Raw genomic sequence first — 21,207 nt, 5'->3', positions numbered from 1 at the left:
TTGGGGTTTTTGATACAGGCTTTCTTTGTGTAGCAGAGCTCTGGCTATCCTGGACTCACTTTCTAGACCAGGTTGGCTTTGAACTCACAGAGATCTGCCTGCCTCTGCCTGCCCGAGTGCTGGCATTACAGGTATGTGTGCTACCACTCTTGACCGAGGGTGCTCTCTTGATTAAGGAAAATGTGAGCTAGCTAAATTTGGTTTCGCTTTTTTTTTTTTACTTGTTAGTACCTTTTAACTAATCAAATAGATACCAGGTAGGCTATTAGAACCTTGGCATTGAAGGAAAAGAGACTGTGTCCCAGTTCCAGTCACTGCTAGGTGACTGAGGCCTTCTGCCCTCTTGATGACTCTGTCTTCCTATTCAGATTCTAAAAACTTCCAAGTGGAGCCATAGTAATGGAAACGCATTTCATAGATTAACTACTTGAAGTCTAAAACATGTGCTTGGGAAGAACATTTTGGAATGCTTCCAATCCTATGTCCCCCCCCCCCCCCCGACCATACGTGAAGGTCAGAAAGTAGTGATGGTTTGTCTGACTATAGTAGGTTTTGAGGAATAGCAGGCAATAAAGAACCAAAGCGAAGAAAAAAAAAAAAATCACAACCAAAGTCCCCACCCTCACAAGACATTTTTATGGTCAAAAATAAGATACACAAACTTGGGACTCACTATAGATATGTAATAATTAACTTTCATGTACGATATGCCAGTTACAGAAAGTGGCCCTGTCTTGACCTCAGAGGCTAGGAAGAAGCACCCCATAAAGCTTTAGATAAATATGCTCCTCACCCTTCCTAATGCTGCGACCCTTTAATGACCCTTTAGTACAATTTCTCGTGTTGTGGTGACCCCAACCAGAAAATTGATCTATTGCGACTTCATTACTGTAATTTTGCTACTGGTATTGAATTGTAATGCAAATACATGATATCCAGGATATCTGATATGTGACCTCTGTGAAAGGGTCATTCATTCCCCAGAGAGGTCATGACCCGCAGGTTGAGAACAGCTGCTTTAGACTTTCTTTCCAGGTTAGGCACACATTGTCTTCCTTAACTCCCACCTATAAAGACTGCACGGCGAGAGCCCAGGCTTTTCAGTTTATGATAACATCCCCAGACATTAAAAGAGTGTCCTCAGTAAAAAATGTCATAAATACTTTTTGTAATAAATGAATTTTAGTGAATACCAACCCATTTGTTCATTTTACATTCATCTGTCATAGGATCGCATGAGGAGTTTTTTTAAAGACCCAAATGGCCTTTCCCTCAGCTGTATGTTTGACTATATATTCAGTCAAAAATAATCTGAGGTCATTAGAAGTGAGTCTGTGGTGTAGGCATTGGAGAACTCATGGCCCTCAGTTCCATTGGAAGAACGCGGCCCTGCTCACTCCTGTCACTCTTTCCTTGGGAGGTGATGCACAGAGAAGGAGGACTGGTGACGTGAGAGGGTTCCTCCGGTCCTGTGTTTTTTGTCCTCCAGGTGAATGAAGATGCTGTGTGCCTGTGTCTTACTAAAGTCGAGACTTCCAAATGTCTTTATGAAGACATTTTATGGGATTAAAAGGGAGCCTACCACCCCCTTTAGCCTTTGCCTTCTACGGGACATTTCAAACTTCAACTCTGTTCTAGGACTAAGTTATAGTCAGAACAATTAGGAGCATTAGTAAACTAAGGTAATGTGTCAGCGTTGATTTACAAATGTAATGTGGTTGGCTGTCTATACAGGGCCTTCACTCATAAAGGGAAGCTAATGCTTATAAAAGAGAGCCACTGGGAAAGAGCTAAGCAAAGACTTCCAAGTCTTAACTCAATCTTGGTCTATCAGCCAGAAGCTTTAGGGAAACTTTTTGAGAATATTTGCTCTACAGAAAACAAATTCAAAGTCGCACCCAGACATGATTTCCTATTGCTGTGGCAAGCAACAGGAAGAAGTGGCACGCCTTACTTAGATGGCTCACTACTGATAAGTGCTTCACTGGCCCAACAATTTTAGACCCATTAAAATATTAACTAGTATCGTTGTATTGCTCAGTTAGCTGCTGCAGCAAACAAATGCTGAATGAGAACTACAAACCACTCTATACCTCTGGAGCAGCTCACTTTGTGGGAACTGCCTTCATTGCAGACATTTTACTATTATCTGTCCCCACTGCTCCTGCCTGTGGGGCTCTGCATCTGGGGGTCCAAGTAACCAATGACCAAACTCAGTCTGAAAATTAACTACATCTGTACTAACATGAACAGATGTCTCATTGTCATTATTTCTTAAATAAGATATTGAATAAGGTATTTACTAGATATTAAAATGTATAGGCAATTTTTAAAAAGATGGTATGTTTAGATTAAATGCAAAAGCTATACCATTTTACATGTAGATATTGAATATCTACAGATACTTGGTTCCTGGAACCAACCCCCAACTCCGTGGATACTGAAGTACAAATGAATCTGGGGGCAGGGGAGAGTGAGATTAAATTAATAGTATATATAATACACTGCTTAGAAAGAAGCCATATCACCCACCCCAGGCTTAGGCTCCCATTTTGCTACTGTCTGCCCACTCCATCCTGTCTGTCCTTTCTTCGCCATCCAGCCTCACTTTCATGACCTCTCAATGACGCTGATGTAAGCTGCTCTCATGGGTACTCCTTTACTCTGCAGAGTCAATCAGACTACCTGAGTGGCAAGACCATGAACCAACCTACAGGACTGGCTTTAGGACCTACCTTTGTACCTGAGATATGACTACGTGAATCAAGCACTGTAAGAATGCGGTATCCCACCTCATCTTTGCTCCCGGGAATTCCCTGAACCCTTTGACTAGCGTCCCTTGAAGAACCTATGAGGGAAATTCTCACCCATAGATGTATTGATAGAACATTCATAGGAAACGAGAGTCGGGAATGCAGAAATAGGCAAAATTACCCTTAGCTGGAAAGATTTTGCTAGTTTCAGGGGAAGCTCATGGGTAGGGCTTCTGAAGCCCGTGCCAGTTCTGGCTACATATGACTGACCTACAGTGAGGGCAGAGACGGGATTAGGGCGGAACTTTAACTGGCATGGTGAAGTACAGCTCCAACCTCAGAAGCTGCAGCCATGAGCTGTTGGAGTAAGTCCCACAGCTTCCGTGTCTCGCCAGGAGGCATCTGACTTCAAACCTCTCCCCTTTCTTGTCTGAAACCATTTCCCCCCCCCCCCCAGTCACTCTCACAGAAAGCCTCCCCTCTGTCTCAGGAAATGTAAAAACCTCACACTTGGAAAACACTCCCACTGGGAAGCCTTCCAATGGAGTCCTGGTGCTCTTAGAAAAAAAAAAAAATTCAAAACTCTTTGTTGGGGATTCCAGAGCCCAGAGGCACTTGGCCATCTGCCTTGGCTGCCTAGTCCACCTCAGTAAGGTTCACCCAGTCATCTGACTGCATGAATTTCTTCAGCATCTTAAACACACATTTTAAAAACTTCAAGAATTACTATGTGTGTAGGAAATTTCCACCTGATTCCCACAGAGTTAAATTAATCAGTCTTCACCACGATGAATTTCTATTCTGAGTTCTTTACATTATTTTATCTTTTGCCTGGCTGGATTATACATTTCAGGAATATTAAAAAGAATGGTTCTTATGCTGGGTGTGGTGGCACATGCCTTTAATCCTAGCACTTGGGAGGCAGAGGCAGGAGGATCGATTTGAGTTCGAGGACAGCCTGGTCTACAAAGTGAGTCCAGGACAGCCAAGGGAAACCCTGTCTCGAAAAACAAAAACAAAAAAAAAAAACAAAAACAAACAAACAAAAAGAATGGTTCTCTATGCTACAATGTGCCTTCCTGAGAATATCTCTTTGTTACATATATATTCCATATATACTTGCAAAATTATTTACTTGGATACAAAACGTTTAGATCAAACTTACTTTACCTTAGTATGGAAAAGACACTATTTCATAGTCTGCTTCCGAGTGCTGCGCCAAAACACACGTAAGATTTACATGACATTTATTCCTTATACCTTGTAAGTTAATTTTTTTGAACCATAAAATTGTCTTTCACTAAGAGTCACTTTGTCACATTTTCTGAAACTTGGCGTTTCTTTTCTTAAATTTAGAAATTAAAATATAGCTAAAATTTAAATTCCAGAATTTTTTTTTTTAAATCCAACTTTTCCTTTGGAAGCATCAACTGTGCATGTGCAAGGCATGCCTAGTCTGCTATGCCCATCATCTTCTCTGCATTATGCCCTCTACACCTATATTTGTCAAGACCCATTTCTCGATTTTTAAGAGGATGTTTATGCTCCTTCTGTGATTTTTATGCTTTCATATCTTCAGTGTTTCCCCTTTCCGTTCTTTTCTAAGCTCTGCCAATTTCTACTCTATTCCCTTTTTTTTTTTCTTGAAGGTCTTGTATGGATGCTGATATGTGTTTTAAGGATTCTTCTGAAAGCTTGTGTTTCTTTGAAGTTTTTTGAACTTAAAATGTTATGCAATTTCTCTTACCTTTTCTTGTACAGTTATGATAAGTAAAATTGTTATACATTATTGTTTGCCATGATTCATGTGTGGAACTTGCTTCTCTCCTTCCACCATGTGGGTCTCAGGGACTAAAATCAGGTGGTCGGGGCTGGAGAGATGGCTCAGAGGTTAAGAGCACTGTATGCTCTTCAAAAGGTCCTGAATTCAATTCCCAGCAACCACATGGTGGCTCACAACCATCTACCGTAGATCTGGTGTCCTCTTCTGGCCTGCAGGTGTACATGCAGGCAAAACACTGTATACATAATAAATAAATCTTAAAAAAAAAAATAAAATAAAATTAGGTGGTCAGTCTTGGGCAAAAACCTTTAGCCACTGAGTCATCTCACTAGTTGTATTTGTGGTTAATTTTTAATGAACTACATGGAAAATGGATTTCAAATGTTTTTTACGGACTGGCAAGATGGCTCACTGGGTGAAGCGCTTCACACCAAGACTTATGACCTGAGGTTAATCCCTAAGACCCACATGGTGGAAGGACAGGACCAATTCCTAGTGATTGTCCTCTGACTCCCACATGTATACCATAGCACATGCGTGCCCGTACATATACATGCTCATACAAAAGAACTAAATGAAATTATGAGGAAAAAAATAAAATGGTTTTACTCTAGTATTCTTAAGTATATTCCCTTAAATGTTTTTTTTTTTTCTGACGTATATTTGTGTAGAAATGAGTTGGAAGTCTTCAAGGTAATCAACAGATCCTGGATGAACGCGTAATACTGAGATCTCAGATAAACACAGGGATTGATGGAGTTACTTGACCCATCTTTCATGACCCGGAACTGGGCATATGTATCAGGGAGCATCAATATAGACAACATGGAATGACCCCACCTGCAAATGGGCGTATGGTCCATCTCTCTGGTGCCATCATATACCATCTGTGAAGGGACATTGCTGGATCCTCTTCCCAGGAGAGAGCTAGACCCAAAGGCTCTTAAATCTCCTCTGGGCTCAGGTTCTGATGCCCACAGTGAGCGAACACGAAGGCAGCACTCTGTCATGATGTCATCTCGTGCAAGCTGATCACATATTCACACATGGGCTAGAAATCTTTCATGGTTTCCCCAAAGGTCCCATCTTTACATGAGACATCAACAATTTCTTTTTATTTTAGGCATTCTAATTATGCTAACCACGCAACAGCTTAGGCATGAAACAGCCTCACTGTGACTGTGATTTCCACGGGAGCAGCCACTGAACTCATCTCAGTTGTCGACTATTTTGCTTAATGTTAGGTCAAAGCAATCAGCTGTGGCCCATTTATTGGATATGCAGTTGGCACTTTCGTGCAAGGATCAGTTATTTTGATTACCCTATATGCATGGCAGACAGACAGTTACAAGAGATTTGTTATCAGCATGATTCTACAAAGACTGTGGCCCTTCTCAGGAAGAAGAAAGAATACTACTTTATGCATTGCAATGTAGATAGTATTTTGTGGTGAAGATAATGGAATGGTTAATGAGAACATTGCTCATTTGTGAGCACTACAGCCAGGGAGACTCACTAAAAGGCATGTGAGGTACTCTGTGCAAAGAGGGGCTACATCTGAACTCAGCACAACATGCCCACCCTTGGCCAACATTTTCATCACATTAGCCCACATTCACAGGGTTCATGAGGTAGTCTGACCAGCTTTCCAAAGCCAAGGGGATATTTTAAGAGTTTCCCAAGCTAAGAACTGGAATGGAACCTTGGCATAAAAACATCCGTGTCCTTGTGCTTCCTATTTCAAACAGTATTCTAAATGTAGTATGTGTGTGTGTGTGTGTGTGTGTGTGTGTGTGTGTGTGTGTGTGTGCATATTTGCATATCCATATATACAGACACCCATCTAAATCTGCAGTGTATGCGCACAAGTGCATAACCATATATACAGACACCCACCCATATCTGCAGTGTGTGCACATGTGCATATCCATGTATACAGACACCCATCCATATCTGCAGTATGTGTACATTTGCATATCCATGTATACAGTCACCCATCCATATCTGTACCAGAGAATAGCTGATCTAGCACAAATCTAAAATCAGACCTGAGGGGTTTAGACCAAGTAAGAAGGGACAAGCTTTAGATTGTGAATCACTGATCCATGAAGAGCCACAGCATCTTACAGAGAGGAATCCTTTAGTGTGCTGTTCAACAGCTTGGGTGGCTCAGCAAATGCTAATGTAGGTCAAAGAACATCTGACCCGGGTGAGAATCAGCCACTTGATGGGCAGTTAACACAAGACATGAGAAGCAAACATTGTTCTCTTTCAGCCCACTTCAGTCTTATGACTTAATTCTTCTACCCTTGGTTGATGGCCCAACGCTGAGCTACAGAGACACCTATAGGAATGGGTGTATCAGCAGTTATCAAAAGGCAAAAAGCAAATTTATAAGAAAAGCTGTTTAACCATCAGAGTACATTTCCTTAACTTTGGTCATATGCTATTGCTGCTATTTTATATATATATATATATATATATATATATATATATATATATATATATATATAATCTTTTCTTTATGTCAATATACAATTATACCTACAAGATGTATTTTTTTATAATTACATAAAAAGATAGAACCCTTAAAATAAATATCAATATACAAATATAATAGAAAAAATCAATTTTATTAAAATTTGATTATAGATCTGGGTAGGGGTTTAAAGTTTACCGCCTGTATTGTCCTTGTCTGGTGCCTTAGTTTGAGTGGGACCCGTGGGCCCAAATCTACCTATCATAATGTTCTACTTGTAGGTTTCTAGGACCCTCTGGATCCTTCTACTTTGCCATTCTCCCATGCTTCTCTCATCTAGAGTCCCAATAGGATGTCTTCCCCTCTGTCCCAGTTTCCTGGTAAGTGAAGGCTTTCGTGGGACATGCCCCTTGGGCTAGTATGCAGATATAAGTGAGTATATGCCATTTGAGTCTTTCTGCTTCTGGGTTAACTCACTCATTATGATCATTTCTAGCTCAATCCATTTATCCACAAATTTCGGGAAGAGTGGGATATGACTTTCTCATGTACTCTGGTGCCTCACATTTGACCATGTCCCCTGGAGGGGGAGACCTGGTGGACTCAGAGGAAGGACAGCAGGTGACCAAGAAGAGACTTGATACCCTATGAGCATATACAGGGGGAGGTAATCCCCCTCAGGAACAGTCATAGGGGAGGGGAATAAGGGGAAAAGGGGAGGGAGGGAAGAATGGGAGGACACAAGGGATGGGATAACCATTGAGATGTAACAAGACTAAATTAATAAAAAAATTTTGATTATAGACCCTACTGAATAGGGATATAGCCACTACTGTAATTCCTTCCTGAGACTTGGAAGTGTTCTAATGTTGCATATCGTGTGTGTGAGTTTATGCGTGTGTGTGTGTGTGTGTGTGTGTGTGTGTGTGTGTGTGTGTGTGTGAAGAAGAAGTGGCCACTCTTTGTGACCTTCAGTTTGAGCGATATCTTGGGTGAGAGCAGTCATCCATAGTGTTGAATTAGAATGGGGGTGTCCATTCTCTCAAGAGAAGTGCTGTATACTTAAGAATAGATGGAGACATTGCTTCCAAACTGAAGCCTTCAGACTTGACATTTCATCTCTAACTGCTCTTGCTTTGTACTTAAATGATTGCTCATAATATAATTTTCATACTTTAAAGAACCAAAGCTAGCTGATTATCTATAGTAAGAGGCACATAAATCCATATTTTTAGATTAGTTATGAGCATACTTCATTTATTCAGGACGATACCCTTGTTGGAAGTCAATGAAAAATTTCTATGTGAAGGAATGTGGTGTTGCCACGACTTTCTTCTTTACTTCCTAATATCTTCACAGTATACCAGCATTTCCTCCTGCCATCTCATCTAATTACAGAGTATAGGGATTGTAGGGTCATGAGTGTGAGAAACATGCATGTGATTTAAACACTAACTTCTTTGGATGAACCAACCTTGAAAATTCATTAACATGCAAGTTGTTCAAAGATACATTCTTTTAAATAACCTCTACACATCCTTGTGACAAAATCAAAAAGAGAGAACAATCTAATTACATAGAAAATAAGAAAATTTACTCATATCTTGAAATCATCCATTTAGGGATAATTTAATAAACTCAAATAAATGCACTGTAATTTTGCTTTCATTAATACGATGACTAAGTTGCACACAACCGGAAAAACACATGCTTCAATGTGCTGAAAGTATTTTTTCAGACAGGATGCTGGAGCCTCCCTGAGTTCATGGGAAACATTATTAGAGAGACTATGTCTTTACAATTAGAATAGTTCTTTATTACCTCAGAGATGACAAGAACATTTCTCATCTTTGCTTTTTTTTTTCTTTCCCTTACTGTCACTTTGTTGGCACAGATGGCAAAGAGTCTCAGAGTTGAAAGGAATTCTCACAAACTGACAGAGTGATTAGCTGCTGATGCAGCTTGGATGTGAACTGAGGCCACCACAAGCTCTGGCTGGACTCACTTTCTCTGTGGCTATTCATTCACCACTTATTCATTCATTCCCTGGTGGTGCAGTGATATCCAGGCTATCATGAGATGAGGAGGGGTCGGCACTACATTTCATTGTTGAACCATATAACTTCATGTATGGAGAAATACGATAGGAATAGAATTATTAAATAACAAATAGAGTAGTGTGCAGTGGAAGAGAAATGAGGACATCAAGGTTTGTGTGTGTGTGTGTGTACATGTGTCAGACATAACACAACAACATTTGTTGAGGAAGCCAACCCAGGTTTTCAGGACATCCTTCTGTGAATGTGAGGTTTTCTGATGCCAGATATTGATTTTGTAAAGATTAAGGGTCAATTTGTATGTCCTTCCAGTTATTTATGTTCCAATGTGTGTGATCTGATTTTTTGGGGAGTTTACTTCTGTAAAGAACAGACTCTTCCAATGTTGTATTATAAAGGGAGATCCATTTTTTGATGTCTAACACTCAGGAGGAAAAAAACAAATGGGAAATAGACACTTAAACTTAACAAATCTTTGAGTGCATTCAAAGAATGTAGTGTAGGTGTCCAGAGGAGATGTAGGTCCCACCTGGAACATGGAATCAGTTCATCTGAAGTCCTCTCCATGTGAGTGACAGAGACAGCATGTGCAGTGGTGAAGGGGGCAGAGGCTGGGCTTTGTTTCTTAAAGAGATGAGGGACCCTGGACTTCTTATAATCTACCTATGCCTCAGCTTTCTACTCTGTACAATGGGGGCATACTATTATCTGCTTCATACATTTGTCATGAGTGGTTTGATGAATTTTCATGTTCTAAAACAGAGAGTACTACACAAATGGGGCATTTTTGGCCATAATGACCATGGCTTTCACTCCCCTCCCCCTGAGATTGGGAGTTTGAGACACCTGTGAATATTTTATTATTAAGCATGTAACTTTCTGCCTAGTAGCCCCACATTATTGAATTATGAGCTCCTTTTTTTCTAGAGTGTTCCATAATGTGATTAATGAGCTTGAGAAAGCCCAGGATAGTTCTGCATGTTTCCAATAACTGAAAGCATCATATTTCTCAATGGCATCTTGAGGTTCATGTGTGCTTTATCTCCAAGAGTCTAGATTTGATTGAATCCTTGGAGGTGCTGACAGTGCAGTATCTTTGTGACATGGTGGCAAAGAAAATAATAAGCAAATCTGTCAGGCCCTGTGCTGGGGGTAGAACACAGAGCACCTCACTTATTCCTTCAAATAGCGCTGTGATAACAATCCCTCATATCTCCTGCAGAAAACGATGCTGTCATCCTAATCTTGAAAGAGTCTTGAAAACCACAGCCTAGACTATCAATAGGATATTATTAATAGTGTCAAAATGATATTTACAGTTATTGTAATTTTTATGCTTAATGTGGCATGTGCCCCATGTGCCTGTGTACTGCCTTCTCCCTGCTGCCCTCCCTTTTGTCCCTTCCTGCCTCTTTACTCCAAACCCTACTTGATTTCCTGTGGACACAGGTTTGAGCCTAGAGCCTCATGCATGTTAGATCAGGGTTATCATTGAGCTGCATTCTCAGCCCAGGCTAATGCTTGGAAAGTTCTCAAAAACAAGCAGGTTCAAATGAGAAATTCACCACGGTCTGAAATATAAAAATGTATCTTCCTTAAGAAAAAAAATCTAAGTAATTAGTGATTTATTATTTTGGTAGAATATCTCATCTTTTTATAAGAGACTAGAAATGTATGCATGACATGAAACCAAGCATCATTTAAGAAACAGAAATTTCAGTTCAATTTAGAGAAACATATGCCTTAAAATACCAGGTACCAGGGAATCTGTCTTTAAAATGTTCAACAATCTGAAAATGCTTTTAAATCAAAACCAAAACTACCAGAAGAGAACACAATAAACATAAATCTGATGTGAGAACAAAATGTAAAAGTTATGCTAGTGTTTATTAGTATATTTTATATTTTAAAATAAAATTATTTCAGTTGATTGAATATTTATAGCTGATTGGGGTTACTCTGTTAAAAGAAATTTTGTTTTTATATAAAAACTAAAGAAGCAAAATTTGAAAATTAACCATTTTCTGGTAACATATAAACATGTTCACCTTAAGTTGAAGTTGAATAATAGTTTCTTTTTTTCCACCCTTTATATTTTCCAACATCTCATTTTTAGTTTTGAACAAGTGATTTCACAATATCATAGCTCTCCTGGCCCTGCAACATCTAGACCAAAACGCCATGTCCTTAGGATAATGAGCACAGTGACTATTTCCCTACACGCACTGCAGTTAAGATACCCAGGTACTGCAGGGACCGGTGTGATGAAAGCCACAGATGAAAACACTGAAAGAACTCATTAAAATCACATGACTTTACTAATGACCCACTCCATAAGGTGGTAGGGGTTGCTTTCTTCAGAGATAAAAGAGGAGAGAGGGAGGGAAGGAGGGAAGAGGAAGGGGACAGAGAGAGAGAGAGAGAGAGAGAGAGAGAGAGAGAGAGAGAGAGAGAGAGAGAGAGGAAACTACTATGTCCCCAGGCTTTTGGCTTCAGGTATCTGCCAGAACCATAGAAGTTGTGTATCTCCTCAGTTCTTTCTCGCACTTTAATGTCCCTTTGTAATATAGTATTCCTGTTCTTCCTGGTCTTTTCATAGCCAGCCATGATTCTCTTCTGTTTCATTTTGCATGGGTCACCAGGACGTCTAGTCAACTTGCTCAAATGTCACTTCACTTCAAACATCAGTTCTATGCTTTTCAGCCAAGACCTCCTTCCTGATTTTGTTTCCCACTGGCTACCCCAATCAATATTAAACAGTTGTCATATGTCAGGCAATATGCTAAGCCTTTTTATAAATTGCAATCCATACAATCTTCACGCCCAATACTAGAGTATTAGTAAAAGAGTTTCTGTGTTTATATTTGAGAAGAGAGGAGCCTGCTTTAGCATTGTGGAGGTACAAAGGTGGAATCTGCTTACCATGTGTTCAAACATTCGACAGTTTCAGTACTTCCTGTTCTTTTCCTAGAACACTTGGACTGAGGTCTTAGGTATAACCTGAGCATATGGATGAACATATCTGACTTTTCTGTGTGCTATGTGTCTCGAGTTGCCCTGTTCAGCACTCTCCATGGGTACCCTGACCTATTGAGAACATTGTGAGCACCATCTCACCTGAGCAGGGTGTACAAGACACTGTCTGATTTGTCTTCATTATGTATACCAAGCTCCAGATTCTGAGTTTATGAAGAACAGTCTACCGAGTACATTTTCTTATATTGAAGCCGATTTAAAGTCTGACTTTGGTGCCACTGCATCTATAGTGTCTAGAACACAAATCACTGACAACAGCCAACATTGGGAGGGATGCAGAGCGCAAGGAGCTTCCTTTACTGCCATTGGGAAGGTGAAGCTGTACAACCACTGTGGGAGGAAGACTGGAAATGTCTATCAAAGTTACAGATAATCTTATGTGATCTGGTCTTTACAGTCCTAAACATTTATCTAATTGAGTTGAAAACTTGTATCTACACAAAACTTGTAAACAGTTGACAACTTATATATAATTGCTCAAAACTGGAAGGAATCCAGAATGATGTACAATAATAGGATACACACACACACACACACACACACACACACACACACACACACACATACATACACACACACACATACATACACATACATACATACATACACACACACACATACATACACATACATACATACACACACACATACATACATACACACACACACATTATGGAAAGAAATGAGCTATCAAATTATGAGAGGACACAGGAAACCTTTTAGTGTTCATTACTAAGTAGAAGCAAACAAAAAGGGGGTGCGTCATACTATATAAGACCACAACTATGCAGCACTCTTAAAAGGTGGGACCATAGAGATAGTAATACAGTCAGTGGTTGGAGAACAGGGATAAAGGAAGCACAGGGAAATTTTTAAGGCAGGGAATTATTCAGTGCACGTTGTCATGTAGACATGGCACAGTCAAGTGTTGAAATCCACAAGAACCGAATAATACAAAGAAGGCATTCTGGAATAGACTATGGTCTTTTGCTAATATTATGTTAATGTTGATTTATCGACTGTAACAAATTCACGTGGGGGAGTAAGATGTTAATGAAAGGGGAGGCAGGCGGAGGGTGTGGTAGGATGAAGCAAATGGAAACCTGAATTTTCTGTTCAGGATTGTTAATAAACCTAAAGCTGTCCTAAACTACAAAGGCTAAACTGACAAGCTATGGAGGGTAAGGCAGGCAGAGAAAGAATTGAAGGGAACTTGGGACAACAAAAGGACACTCAAAGAAAACAAAATAGATGAAAAAGGGATGGAGGGAGAAGAAGAGAGAAAACCCAAAGTCTTCAGATTTTGAAAAATATTTAAAACGAAGCCTGAGGTTTAACGTTTTTCAAATCATAATAACATTAGTTTGTCATAGACCGCATATTGGATGGCAAGGAAATCTAGATTCTGTCACTTTCCCCTGTTAATAATTGTAACTCCCATCATGAGGGCCTCCATCTCTGCTAGAACCTGCCTCTGACATTCCTCCACCTCAGGGGAGCGCCAGCCCCTCACTCTAGATGCTTGTCCCTAAACACAGTATTTCAATCAGCTTTAAAAGCTGCTTCTCCTTTCATTCCTGTTTCTCTCTCACACCCACAAAGGTGAGTTGAGAGATTGATTGTTATGATGAAGCAAACAAATGATCATCACAATGACAATGACGACAACGACAACAACAAAACGGCAAGGGTAGTTTCCCTGCGCACAGGGCCTGAGCCTAGGTTGCAGTTACTTGCTAGACCATGGCCTCTGTCTGCTGTCCCTCAGCAGCTCTAAGTCCCAGTATTGTTGGTTTGCAGCCACTCTGGCTTCTCTGGTGATGACACCTTTGCTAAGTTTTCAGTAGTGACTTCTTGGGAATCCCTACTTGGTCTCTCCTTTCAAATATTGGCAACAGCCATGCTTTTTGTGATTAAAGAGGAATTTAAGGATGTGTAGAACCCCACATTTCTCCCTCTGTCAGTCATGTCTGCAATCTGCAGAGGCAGCAGGAGGAGGAGGAAGGGGGCTGGGAACCACTTGAAAGAGAATTCTAGATTAAAAAAATGTTTATATCTAGTGCCATCTCTATAAATGGGAAGCTAACAGATCCCTTGAGTAAATCCAAGCACTGAAGTTGATGCTCCCTGATATATACTTCTCCTACTCTTCTTTTGGAAAGTGTAAAAGGCAGGAGTTGTGGACTCTTCCTTTAGATTGTGCCTATGACAATGTTACTGTGGGGGTGTACCTCTTCCTAGGAGAGAGGATTGTTGTTATGAGTGGCGTGGAATATTTGGAGTAGCTCATCTCATTCTGAACCTTAAAGCTTTATTTATTTATTTATTTTACAAATTTGTGCCACATCCATCAAATCTATGACATACTCTACACATTTTCTTTCTTAAATATTGTCTTAAATGACAATTGTGCTCTAAGAATATTTCAATCTCTGATAAACTTGAAAACCATGGCAACTCTAAGTGTCTTTTGTATGCAATCACCCATTCAAAAAACAGTGTGTTTACCCTCCAAGCTAAGTACAGAGACTGTCCTTGCTAAAAGTCAGGTTATCAATCTTTATTTCCAGTGATATCAGCATATAATCAATATTCAATTGATTATTGAGAATTTACTATGTGCTAGGCCCAAAAGACTTGTAGAAATGAAATCCAGTATAATAACCATATCAATAGAATATTTGACAAAATATATAAGTCTTATAGGAAGATGTGATGAACTTTACAGAGGAACAAATGGGAACAAGCAAGATAAATAGTCTAGAACTAGCAGAGAGTGCACATAGCCATCACCAGGTGCATCAACAAAATGCAATATGTATATACATTAGGTCACTCTTCAGCCACACAAAAGGATGGAATCCTGACATTTGTAATACAACAAGACACTAAGCCATGTGCAGAACCAGGCACCGCGTGGTCTCATGAAAGTGTAGAATGTGCAAAAGTCGGCCTCACAGGAATTGAGAGTAGAATGGTGGCAGCACATGCTGGGAAGAGTAGGGAGAAGGGGGAATGAAGACAGGTCAGGCTCTGGCTACTGGCTACCATTAGACAGGAGCAAGGAGTTCTAGGGTTCTGTTGTGGAGTTTGGGGACTACAGATAGTGATAACATGTTGTACATTTCAAAAACCTGCAAGAAAAGATTTTTAAAAGCTTTCAGCACATAGAAATGACAGGTGTTTGGGGAAGACCAGTATATTTAACTTAATTTAAACATTACACAATGCACCTATGTATCAACACGTCACATTGCCCCATTAGAGTGTGTTAGAGTGCGTATCTGCAATGTTTTATGTATAAATTTAAAACTCAATTCAATTTTAAGAAGTGCCCTGATAGTCACACTGGTTTCTGAATGACCATTTGAAACTATTATCAAGCAAGTAGTTTGTATTTTCCAAATAACAGACAACCAAGCTACAACCATCCATGTGTAAGACATGATTTACAAATAATCTGCAAATCATTGCAAATGTTTTCTGAGAGAGGTATCTCTAGAGTTCTCAAATTCCCACTGTGATGAGTGGCTCAAAGTCCCTTAGGAACGACAACGGGAGCCATGTCCTTCTGCTAAGTTTCTTTTGTCTAAGGATACCTGGAAGGGCCATCTTTCTGCTGCTACCCACCTACTTGGCTTAGGGTTTAGCAGAATAGTCAGGACTGAAAGCATTTAACACAAACTTTCTCCCACCTCCATAATGAGTTCCCTACTTTATTTTATTACTTTGTGCACAGCCAAACAGGGTACTTTTAGGAGCCCTGTGGAACTTTCTAGTTTTTAAAATTAGTATCAGATACTCCTACATACAAATGCAGATCAAAGACTTGGAACCAGACTCTATAATCAGTAGCTGATTGACCATTTAGTAAGATAATTCATCTCCTTAGGTCTGTTTCATTATCTTCAAATTTGGAATAATGCCTACTTAGGGTTATCATGAGAATTATGTTGCATGATGTATCTAAAATTTCTAACAGAGCCATAGACATATGGAAGGCTCATGAAACGTGCCTTTTCTTCAATGCTGAAATCAAACTCCAACCCTCGTAACCTGCAAGGCAAGCACTAGTCCACTGCGCTACATCTCTGTTAACCCACCCATCTCTCTCTTCCCGTCTTGTTTTCTTCTCTTCATCCTTCCCCTCCAACTCTCCCTGCTCTTCTTTCTTCCTTTCTTTTCACACGAGCAGTAACAACAGCAGGGGAAGGAAGAACACCAGCAGGTAATTAGCCAAATGACTGCCGTCTCACCTGATCCTCACACAACTGTTCAAGGTAAGAACCCCTTTGATTTCCCAGGTCACAAAACCATTTAAGTGAGGCTTCAAATCCACTTCTGTTTCTAAAGCATGCATTCAGTTTTCAGAGTATACCAGTTTGAAAACTGAACATTCCTTCTCACGCACATCCATTAACCCTTACAGCCTTGAATGGTATGTCCAAGTGTAATTTAGGTGTTTGTTTGAACACTCACCTGTGTTCAATTTCTAGTCGCCTTAGAGTTTTAAAAAAGTAAACCGGGTAGGCATGTTATGCTTTTGTTGGCATTCTAATGTACTAATATATATTTTAAATGATAACAACAAGCAATATAGGAATTATCAGGGAACTTATTAGTGACATGTCTGTGATGCCGTAGAGATGGCGGGAGGCTGTTGGCTCTCTACCACCTACTGCAAAATGCAAGTGCCCCAGGGAGACCTTTCCAAGTTACAGTTGGTTTTTGTCAGGCAACCTTTGTCAGAGCAGGAGCAAAATATGAACTGCTTCATGAATTTGCATGCCGTCTTTGCACAGAGGCCATGCTAATCTCTGTATCATTTCAAATTTATATATGTGCTACCAAATCAAGCACTGTAGTAATATTTTGTAACATAGCTGACTTGAGGGGCAAACACAAAACTGTCAGGTGGTGCAATTGGCTAGATTAATGGAATACAGTGATACAAGTGCAATCAATCCTGGATTGTGTGTTTATATAAATGTGTTTGTGGATGTGTGTATGCATATCCCTTTCTCAATTCTCTTATAGTTTCATGAGTAACAAGAAAATGGTAGAGTCTGCCTCCTCATCAGAACACACATAGTTGTATGTACAGACTCCAAACAACAATGTGTTGTTTGTCAGCATGTTTTCTCCATTTGTTTGTTCATTTTTGTTTGTTCATTTTGAGAAGTGGAAAAAAACTGCTAGTCAATGACTTGTTGTTTCTTTCTGGTTTGTATTCAGAAGGTGAAAAGTCTACAAGTTCAAGTGTATCTTTAAGTCAGAGGCTGCTGACAAGAGGAGGCACCTAGCCTGGTAAAACAACATACAAAGTGCTTTTTGTAGTTTTAAACAGTGAAATAATAATTGATGTATTCCTGTATTTCATTGAACAGAAATTGATTCTCAATTTTGTCAATCTGATATTTTTAGAAAATGTATGTTTGATTGATAATTAAAACCTTTTTGATGTGGCAAACCATTTTGAACTTGATCAATCCAGGCACTTCATTAAGCATGACAGTAGCTCAGAGCAGGACAAAGCATTAAAGGCAGAACCCTGTCTTCTTGCTACCTAAATGTTCTTTGTAGAGGCTTTGGGGAGCAAAGAGATGAAGGGTTAGGGCTCATTTTACTTTACCAGGGCCCTAAAACCTGAGCATCATAAAAAATAAAAATAAATACATTGTAAATAAAGGGGCCAAATATATTATACCCCTTAAGAGCCAAGGTATTATCAACTATTTCATCCTTACATATTTTGAAAAATACACTGACATGGGACACATTCCACAAATTTAACACTCCTCTGTTTCCATGTTCAGGGTGCACGGTGAACAGTGAAGATAAACATTCCTTTAATTAACTATTTACTGAGTCCCATACAACTTAATTGAATACTTTATTCTCATTTCTTTCTCAATTATTTCTACTCTTACTCTATGCACTTATTCTAAAGCTAATATTTCCACCAATAGGCAAAGATCTCAAGATAGTCCTAGTGATCTTAACTTCCTCAATCCATTTAGTGTGACCTTTAGATTTTGAAAAGGTGAATGTTTTTATGGTTTTGTACACTGACAAGATAAGTGTATACCTAAGCCACGTGAATGTTAGGACAGCCACAGCCACTGAGGCAAATGAGAAATAATGACTGTGGGCAGCTTTCACAACCTCTGAATTTTTTGTTCCTTTGAGACATTTACTGATGCTCCCCAGGGCATCTGATTTTTACCAAAGTTCTCTAATGCTCTCCAAAGAGACAATATAAAATAACCATTTGATAACTAGGCCCTGTGTACAAGTGGCTTCTGATCTACCAGCTACTTTGATATCACATAATTATGTTTATTTGTTTTTTTTTTTTTTGTTTTTTTTGTTTTTTTTTTTGTTGTTGTTCGTTTTGTTTTTCGAGACAAGGTTTCTTAGTGTAACACCTGTGACTGTCCTGGAACACTCTTTGTAGACCAGGCTGGCCTCAAACTCACAGAGACCCACCTGCCTCTGCCTCCCAGGTGCTGGGATTAAAGGTGTGTGCCACCACACCTGGGTATGCTTAATTTAAAAGTGTGCATTGGCACGTTCAGAAGAAAAAAAATCTATCATCTGAGGTTTGGAAGCCATAAGATTTGTTTGTGGTGTGCGGGAAAATATCTGTCTGCAAGCCAACAGAGTAAGGCTACGCACGTGAGTAACACACACATTCTGAGACTGCCCTTTGTGATTCAAATCCTGGGCTAGAGATGGTTTAGCGGTTATGAGCATATATGGCTTCTCCAGAGGACCCAGCTCTATTCTTGGTACTCACATCAGGTGGCTCACAGCACTTGCATTTCTAGCTCTGCCAGGACATCTGAGGCCTCTGGCTTCCTTGGTCATTTACACACACACACACACACACACACACACACACACACACACACACACACACACTTAAAAAACCCAAATGTATTTTTAAATTCTTTCAAAAATTTCTTCCTAGCTTCAGCAGTTAACAAAGAATTCTGTTCCTAACTATATGCTGATTTCCCCGAGGTAGGATGAAGACACTGTTTACAGTCTCGTTTCAAAGAGTGTTGCTTGGACCGTCTGACTTGACGTGTCCTTGTGCTGTTGTTGGAGTCAAGACAAAATGGCATCTGAGTTAGCAACATGAGGCATACACACTGCTCTCTGGTTCCTAGATCTTAGCTTTTCTTGCCTTGTCTTTCCTTTTCCTGGCTGACTACTTTCCCATCCATCTTTCAATGCCTTTTATGCCTTTTCACTCATCTTTCTTCATACACGTCATTTTATGTATCCACTCAACTTATTTATAATTTCTGTTTTCCATACATACATGAGCACCTAATCTTTGCTAGGAGGTGGATGTATTACTTGGTCTAAGTCAATAAAAACATTCATTTTTCAAAAATATTTTAAAAAATTTATGTGCGTATGAGTTTATAATCTCTCTCTCTCTCTCTCTCTCTCTCTCTCTCTCTCTCTCTCTCTCTCCGCGTGTGTGTGTGTGTGTGTGTGTGTGTGTGTGTGTGTGTGTACAGGAGCTCACAGAGGACGGAAGACACGAGACCCACTGGAACTTGATATGCAGATCCTGTGAGCTACAGAACACTGGTGCTGAAAGAAAACCAGGAATGCCTGCAAGAGCAGTAGGTGCCCTTAATCATTGGGCTGTCTGTCTAGCCCAGTTAAAATATTTCTAACATGCAATGGTTGTGTAAATTACCTCACACTAAGTGAGGATTTGTTTCCTTGCTGCCTTAAGTTTGGGTTAAAAGTGGAATTGAATAGATGAGAATGGATGCAAGAGTAAAGATAAAGAAGAATTTGGCTCCTCGTACCACAGTGACAGGAGCCACTGGGCGCCCATACACCTGCAATGAGTGCTGGTGGGGAACTGCTCCCGTTTCCTGGTCAGGAGGAATCAGCAGATGCACAGCGCCGAGCCCCATCATCTGAAGGCCCTAATTCCTTCTTCTACCATCTGGCCCATTCACAAGACTGTGTCCCAACTCATTTTTTTGCTAGAGATGAAAGAACACCATGTTTCTTCTGAAAAAAAAAAAAAAACAAAAAAAACAAAAAAACAAACAAACAAACAAACAAAAAACAAAAAACAAACAAACAAACAAAAAACCACCACCACCAACAACAAAAAAACCAAAACCAAAAAAACAACACTAAAATTTAACCTGTGGGCAAGGCTGGGGACTTTGCTCAGCAGGTAAAGGTACTTGCAGCACAAGCCAGAACACTTGAGTCCAATTCTTAGAACCCACACTTAAAAAGCCAGGCAGAGTGGCTTGCATCTGTAATCCCTAAGCCTGTACCAGATGTGGGTATAGGAGGGAATGGGAGGATTGGAAAGATGCTTGAGGGACAGCCTAGGTAGGGTATGCTCTGCAGATATTAAAACAACAGGACAGACCCTTTCTGAATAAGGTGGAAGAAAGAAATGATTCCTGAATGTATCCTCGAACCTTCACACTCATACTTCCATGTGGTGTTCCTGTTCTGTGTCTCTGTCAGTCTCTGTCTCTCCCCCTTGCTCCCCACCCCCAACAGTTATAGAAATCCTAGGAGCCAGGAGGTTGACAGTGCTTTGAAATCAAAAGGCAAAATAAAGCATGAAAAATTTTGAAAAACAGAAAATATAATACCATTTGAAATAAACCTGTGATCTCTGGATCTAGGCAACCCTGGGATTGGGAGTTTTTAATGTGATGTCAGAAATAATGATGAGAAAAATAAAAATCCTCAAGGGATTTTTGAAAGTGAAAAGATGGTGTGGTGGTACAGGGACTACACTAGGTTAATTAGCATTGTCTCCTTTCATCAAATATGCAGAGTACATCTCTGACTTCAGCATCTGACTTAGTAGAGGAAAATCAGTAGGCATGATTTTACAAAGCTTTACTTAAACTCTAACTTGAAAACCTTTACCAATATTCACAATAAATGGATGCTTAATATTTTCCCAAGCAGGGTTAAAAACCATAAAACTGCTGCCTGTAGGCATGTCCAAGGCCACAGCAGGCAGAGACAAGGGAGAAGGCCCCCTGCCCTGGTGAACAGCATGGTCCCTGAAAATGTAGCCTTTGATGT

General features: G+C 39.9%; 1 protein-coding gene and 1 non-coding gene across 6 annotated transcripts in view; both read right to left on the bottom strand.

The window, feature by feature from the left end:
• Magi2 (membrane associated guanylate kinase, WW and PDZ domain containing 2) overlaps nt 1–21,207 on the bottom strand; it is a 1,455,764-nt gene that overhangs the window by 398,576 nt on the left and 1,035,981 nt on the right. The gene's annotated exons all lie outside the window — the stretch shown is intronic.
• LOC127194965 (U6 spliceosomal RNA) lies at nt 16,866–16,968 on the bottom strand. Its single transcript, XR_007831342.1, has one exon. It is a non-coding gene; the product is annotated as a U6 spliceosomal RNA (small nuclear RNA).

This window comes from Acomys russatus, chromosome 10, assembly GCF_903995435.1.
Source record: "Acomys russatus chromosome 10, mAcoRus1.1, whole genome shotgun sequence".
Taxonomy (NCBI): domain Eukaryota; kingdom Metazoa; phylum Chordata; class Mammalia; order Rodentia; family Muridae; genus Acomys; species Acomys russatus.
The sequence above is the reverse complement of the archived record's forward strand: the minus strand, read 5'-3'. Positions and strand labels throughout refer to the sequence as shown.